A 7,483-nucleotide genomic window follows, 5' to 3' on the forward strand; every position below is an offset into this window, starting at 1 on the left:
AGGAATGGCACTTAACTGAGGCATGTCTAGTGAAGAATTATGAAAGATAAGAACTCTTCTGTCATTGATGAATCTGGGTCTATAACCTACAACTCACCTATATCCACTTTATTTTTCTTCTTCTATCTTGATCAGTTACCTTTCGCTCCATTTGGAGTTATAAACTGGTTTGTCACCCTCTGTTGTCTTCTGTTTGTAACCAGAGTAGTTAGTAGAAGGGAGATGGTTTTTTTATTTGTGCTGAGAAGCATAACCTAGTTAACATTTTTTAAATTGAATTCACTGGAGTGACATTGGTTAACAAAATTACATAACTTTCAGGTATTTAATTCTATAATACATCATTTGTACATTGTATTGTGTGCTCACTACCCCAAGTCTAATCTCCTCACATTACCATCTATCCCCCTATACCTTCTTCTACCTCTACCCACTGGCAAACATTTTTTAAACCAATCTCTGACATCGAATCACCAGAGAAAGCCTCCAGATTACATCTGGGTCTCTAGGTCTAGGATTTAAGCCATCTTCAATTTGTTCATTCATTCATTCAACTATGTTCTGAATGCTTGGGATGTGTAAGATACTGTGTTAGGCACTGGGGATGAAATGGTGAACAGACAGTTTCTGCCTCCTATGATGTAGATATACATTCAGGCCAAAAAATAAAAAGCAAAATAAGCAATCAAAAAAGGCAAAATAGGTCATTACAATATACTGTAGTAAGAGCTCTGGTAGAGAAATTACCATTGTAACATGCTATAGAAGTACATAGCAGAGGAATACAGGTGGTGGTTGGAGGGTGGGACTTGTGAGGGAACACTCTTCAGCCCATAACAAGCCTGAAAGATAAAGAGGAAGCAGCCAGCTAAACAGAAGCAGGGAAGGGTTCCCAGAGAGAGCAGAGAGAGAGAGAACGGTAACCCTAGGAGAAGTCAGAAGAAACCAAATGAGAAAGAGCTTGTGAGACATGTTGAAGAGAGAAAACTGTATCCGATGGACAAGGGAACAGGAACACTATGAAAAGGTTTTAATTAAGAATACAATGTGATCAGATTTATTTTTATAAGAAATGTATGAAGAATAGATGAAGAAGAGAGTGTTTGAAGGGGGGTGGGAGAAGGGAAGATGGGATTGATTACTGTGATTCAGGAGAGAGGTAGTCATGGCCTGAATGAGGGTGGCGCAGGCCAGATGGAGGGGAGTGGATAGAACCCCGTGTAACTGACAAGAGCTGCAGATTGCTGGAGAAGGGGCTGAGAGTGAGGGAAGAGTGGAGGACGACACCCATCATTCTGAGTGGGAGGACCAAGCCATGGAACACTGGAGGAAGAGCAGCAGAAGATGAAGTGTTGGGTCAGAAGTAGACCCTGAAGCCAAGAGAACTCCCAGTATTACCTACCCACTCTACTAAGGACCACACTTAGATCAAAAAAGGGGAACAAAAGTATTTATAGATACCCAGCTGGGTGTGGTTATAATGATGAAGCATTTTATCTTAACTATTTCAAATATTATAAATTAATCCAAAAACCCATATGCATTCTTCTATCATGTTTTACTTTCTTCATTTTTCTTTACATTTCTAGATCCTTCCAGATGCAGCTGATGATGCTAAATGGTCGCTAGGATGTCTGGAAATGAAACTACCACTAGCTTCTACTCAGGGAACACTAACTCTATGTATGCCAGACACTGAGCCAAATACTCTGTATATTTTCTGTTTAATCCCCACAGCCCTGTGAGGTACTTACTATTATCTACATTTTACAGACAAGGAACTGACGCTCGGAAAGGTGAAGTTTTTGCCCAGGGTTAAGAACTACACAGTCCTGAACTCAGCCGTCTCTGACACGAAAGCCCATTATATTAATCACTATGCTATTCTACTCCCAGGAAGCCTTTCTTTGAGAACGCAGATAAATTTAAGTCCATTCCCCAAAAGACTTCTTTCTCTTTACATTCATTTTTACTGAAAAATAAGAAAGTACCCTTAGTAAAAACAGCCCACAGACTTGAGCTCCCTTTTGGAATACAGTGTGAATAATGCCCCTGGAATTGTACAACCTAGCAGCCTCATGACTGTACTAGCTTGGATCAAATGACCAGGCCTTAAACTTAAGTTCAGACTAGGCATATAAACTGCCAAACAACTCACTTATAAAAACAGGTTGGATGAGTGACTCGTTGAACTATAAAAACATCTGGACCAGCCTTTGGCCAGCAGTGCAGAGAATCAAATCCCAGCTGGTCATCAGGGGGTATAAACTTGAACTCCTGGCTGCCTACCTGTGAGAAATATTTATGGAAAACTGCCTAAAGGAGATCCAATAAATCCATTTTTCTAGATACTTTAGATTTTATCTTTGAATTAAGCTAGCTTAAGGCATTTTTATACTACTCGAAATTGCTTTTTTTGAACTGGCCTTCAGCCCCTATATAGGAAACAATTTCCAGGTCTCATGGAACCTGCATTTACTGAAGGGTTGTGTGACGACAGCCCTCGTTGCTTTACATATGTCCTCTTTGTAGAACCACGGAGATATGTCCATTAGGCCTTACTATCAAGAAAGATCTGTGCTTATCATAAGAAGCTAGCTTGTTTTGTGTGTATGTGTGTGTGGGGGTGTTTGTTTTTAGAGAGAGGAGAAAGAAAGAAGTGGGGGTAAGAAGCTTCAACTCATTGTAGTTGCTTCTCGTTATGTGCCATGACCATGCAAGCCCAGGGTTTCAAACCTGTGACCTCAGCATGCCAGGTCCACTGTGCCACCACAGGTCAGGCCATAAGAAGCTAATTTGTTCTCAGTTTCTCTTCTCCATGAATTGTGCAACTGACCTTGCATCTCTCTTAGCTTTGGCTCCAAGGACATTGAAAGCCAAATCTGCAGGCTTGTGCTCTGGTCGGTTGGCTCAGAAGTAGAGTGTAGGCCTGTGGAAGTCCCAGTTCAATTCCCAGTCAGGGAACACAAGAGAAGAAACCATCTGCTTCTCCACCACTCCTCCTCCCCTTTCTCTTTCTCTCTGTCTCTCCCTTTCCCCCTCCTCCTCCCACAGCCATGGCTCATTCTAGCAAATTGGCCTTGGACACTGAGGATGGCATTATGGCCTCACTTCAAAAGCCAAAATAGCTCAGTCGTCAAGCAACAGAGCAACAGCCCCAGATGAACAGAGCATCGCCTTGCAGGGGGCTTTGTCGGGTGGATCCCAGTTTGGGCACAAGTGGGAATCTGCCTCTCTGCCTCCCCGCCTCTCATGTAATAAATAAATAAAATTTGCAGTTAGTGTAATAACCTCATCTTGGCTTTAATTTATTTTTTATTCTTACTCTTATTTTTCTTTTCTCCTCCAGTCCCAATTTCCTCAATTATATACGCTACAAGTTTATCTTGTGGCTGTGTTTTAAGCACCTAAGCATGCTGGTTTAAATTCTTTTTAGAGAACTGGTCGGTTGGCTCAGTGGTAGAGAGTCAGCCTGGCATGTGGATGTCCCAGGTTCAATTCCTGGTCAGGGCACACAGGAGAAGCACCCATCTGTTTCTCTACCTCTCCTCCTCTTACTTGTCTCACTCTCTCTCCTCTCACTCTCTCTGTCTCTTCTCCTCCCCTCCTGCAACCATGGCTCAATTGGAGCAAGTTAGCCCTGGGCCTCTGCCTCAGGCACTAAAAAATGGCTCCCATTGCAACAGAGCAAAGGTTCCAGATGGGCAGAGCATCACCCCTTAGTGGGCTTGCCGGATAGATGCCAGATGGGGTGCATGTGGGAGTCTGTCTCTGCCTCCCCTTCTCTCACTAAAAAAAAAATTCTTTTTAGAATATCTCAAAGTTGAAACAGATAATCAATTAAAGATGGAAAATCAAAGGTTGTGATTAGAGTTGTATAAATTACATATTTTAAATTTTTTTAACTTTTTTATTTTATTGATTTGAGAGAGAAACATTAATTTGTTGTCCCACTTATAGATGCATTCCTTGGTTGATTCTCATGTGTACCCCGACCGGAGGTTAAACTGCAACCTTGGCCTATCAGGACACCGCCCTAACCAACCAGCTGAACTACTCAGCCAGGGGTGTGAGTTATATTTAAACCCAGATAAGTAAGGAATGGTAACCAGGGCCAAGTAAGGGCTCTGTTTGCAATTTCGAAATTCGCTTCAGTTGTTCCACAGGTTTATCAGTTCTGGCCTGCTCCCTGACTCACCCTCTGCTGCTAGCCCATGGCAGAGATTGACAAGGCTCTGACTACTCACAGTTGGCAGGAGTGCCCTGCTTGTGTAAGCTGTTTTTCTCTCTAGAACCAAGACATTTTCTGTATAAAAATACAGGAAATATTTTCTAGCTTACCTGGAAAATATGAGCCCAGCTTACCTGTATGAGGAAAGAAGAAGGTTGCTCTGACCATTCTTGTGCATGTGGAACTGTGTTTTCTCATTGGAGAGATACAACCAGGCAGGCAGACAACAGACGATGTTACAAGCTGCTGGCAAAGTGACTGCTAGCTTTTTCTTTATTTTCGATATTTTAGACCAGGGGTAATCAACCTTTTAATACCTACCGCCCACTTCTGTATCTCTGTTAGTAGTAAAATTTTCTAACTGCCCACCGGTTCCACAGTAATGGTGATTTATAAAGTAGGGAAGTCACTTTACTTTATAAAATTTATAAAGCAGAGTTACAGCAAGTTAAAGCATATAATAATAATTACCAAGTACTTTATGTCGAATTTTCGCTAAGTTTGGCAGAATAAATCTTTATAAAACAACTTACTATAGTTAAATCTATCTTTTTATTTATACTTTGGTTGCTCCACTACCGCCCACCATGAAAGCTGGAACGCCCACGAGTGGGAGGTAGGGACCAGGTTGACTACCACTGCCTTAAACCATTTAAACTGGTGATTAAATCTAATCCCAGTCTTATGATTAACAAGCATTGTAAAGCCAAACTGATCCTGTTTCCTGAGTTGCAAAATGGAGAACTTGACTAAGGCATGTTCAGCCGCCAATGACCTTCGAGGACTCCAAAAGACTACACTGGAGGTTGCCTCTTCTCCCAATAATAAAGTGGCGATACCTGTGAATTTGCTGCGCAGACGCCATGTTTGATCATCTAGGAGATATAATGGGGAGCAGCCAAAAGAACCATCTCCACCACGGACGAGATTAGAATCAGATCATGGAGAAGATGAACAGAATATAAGTGTAATAACTGAGATAAGAATACATAGTGCAAACCTAGAGCTAAGGGGAACCACAGAAGGTTCTGAGTGGTGTGGCTTTTGACAGCAGTACTGAATGTAAGTTGATGAGAAGAAGCATAGCACCCCTCTCTAGGGGCATTGTATGAGCAAGAGCACGGGGCATAAATGAGAATGAGGGTGTGGTGTGATCGACACAGAGACTCCGCTGGAGGGGAGTTCTGAGAGGGAAGACTGACTCAAGAAGAACCTTGAGAACTTGTGGGAGGTTCTTAAGAGTTTAGAACAGATTTGATAGGTGGCAGGAAGTTCCCAAGTTACGGAGCAACCATTTTTTTAAGGTTTCTGAAAAAAGAGTTTGGTTCTTAGGAGGTAATAGAAGGGAGACTCAGCCAGGAAGTGTCAGCAGTAATCCAGTAAAGGGATGATGAAAGATTTGATGGAGTGGTACCTGTAAAAAGAGCAAGGGAGTATGAATTTGATAGAACTTGTGAAATCATAACCGCTAGTGTATTTGAGTAATTTTTTGAGCTATTGCCCCCAGGTTTCTGTGCAATAAACCTCTAAGTTGGAGGTTTCCAGCATCTCAAAGTATGATGCCAAGACCTCGTTTGTTCAGTTTAATGTAAGTATTGGGTTGTTAATAGTCTATTTCAGTCTTTAGAAGGTCCTCTATAAGGATACAATATTTCTGCCCTGGCTGGGTAGTTCAGTTGGTTAGAGCATTGTCCCAACACACTAAGGTTGCGAGTTCGATCCTCAGTCAGGGTATATATAAGTGTCAATCAATGAATGCATAAAAAGGTAGAACAACAAATCAATGTTTCTCTCTCTCCCTTCCTCTTTCTAAAATCAATAAATATTTTTTAGAAAAGAATACAGTACTTCTAAATATCAATGGCTATAAAATAAGAGCAGCCAAGGCTCCACTGGAGCAAAGTTTGCCCGGGCGCTAAGGATGGCTCTGTGGCCTCTGCCTCAGGCGCTAGAATGGCTCTGATTGCGGCAGAGCGACGCCCCAAGATGGGCAGAGCATCGCCCCCTGGTGGGCATGCCAGGTAGATCCCAGTCGGGCGCATGCGGGAGTCTGTCTGACTGCCTCCCCGTTTCCAGCTTCGGAAAAATACAAAAAAAAAGAGAGAGAGAGAGAGAATATTTAATGTCTACCTCTGCCTTTCCTTGTTTCCCAGTGTGGCTGGATTGATGCAGAAGAAAAGAAACTCTAAGAAAGTTAAAATGGAAATAACACAGAAGGCAAACAGACTCCACTTGTTATAAAGAATATTTAATGCACACCAGAATGACCTAGAGAGCTTTTTAAAAATTCAGATCTTCGGGCTCACCCTAGAGATTGAAATTTAATAAACATGGATGGAGCTCAGGAATCTGCATTGAACAAGCGTTCCATGGAATCTGGTGTAGGTAGTCTCCTGATACTATGCTGGTAAGCACTGCTACATGGAACCCAGCAACACAGTTAATCTAGATCAAAGCCAAATTCATAAATGAACGTTTATCAAGAAACCTTTGAGAACATGGCTCTATGTTTATGCATGAGTACATTTTCCCAAAGCATAAGCATGACATAGTCATGCTGGGAGACGCCTATGATCCCAGTGTGTGTTTCCGTCAGGAACAGGATTTTCTCCCTAAGAAGAGGAACAATAACATTGATTGCAAAACACTTCTCCACCCTGGCATTTATTGTTAGTCATAAAAATTGACTGAGCCACCTCTAATATCGCCAGATCACTTGATGAGTATCCAGGGTGATACTCAGTTCCCTACAGTTCCCTTCCCTGTCCCCTCAAAGGGCAAAAGCACAACTCAACGACCAGGCTACAGAGCAAATGTTTGTATGGCTGCTGAGGTTATACAAGCATTTATGCCTTGTTCTGAGAATACTCAAAAGCCATTGGGATTGTTGAGATCACCAGGTCCTTTGAGATGATGGCTGCTACATTCACTTTTAAAGTGGAAAAAAACTGCATGGCCTGAAAGATTTATTCTTTTTTGTTTGTTTGTTTTTGTTTTAGAGAGAGAGAGAGGCAGGAAGGGAGAAAGAGAGAGAAGTATCAACTTGTTGCTCCACTTAGTTATGCATTGATTGCTTCTTGTTCATGCCTTGACTGGGGATTGGACCAGCGACCTCAGACCTAAGCTGAGCCAGTTACCTCTTGTTCAAGCTGATGACCTTGGGTTGAACCAGCAATCTCAGCATTTTGAGTTGATGTTCTGTCCACTGCACCATCATAGGTCAAGTTGAAAGATTTATTCCTGAATGAGTTT

Source organism: Saccopteryx leptura, chromosome 8, assembly GCF_036850995.1.
Source record: "Saccopteryx leptura isolate mSacLep1 chromosome 8, mSacLep1_pri_phased_curated, whole genome shotgun sequence".
In the NCBI taxonomy this organism is placed as follows: Eukaryota; Metazoa; Chordata; class Mammalia; order Chiroptera; family Emballonuridae; genus Saccopteryx; species Saccopteryx leptura.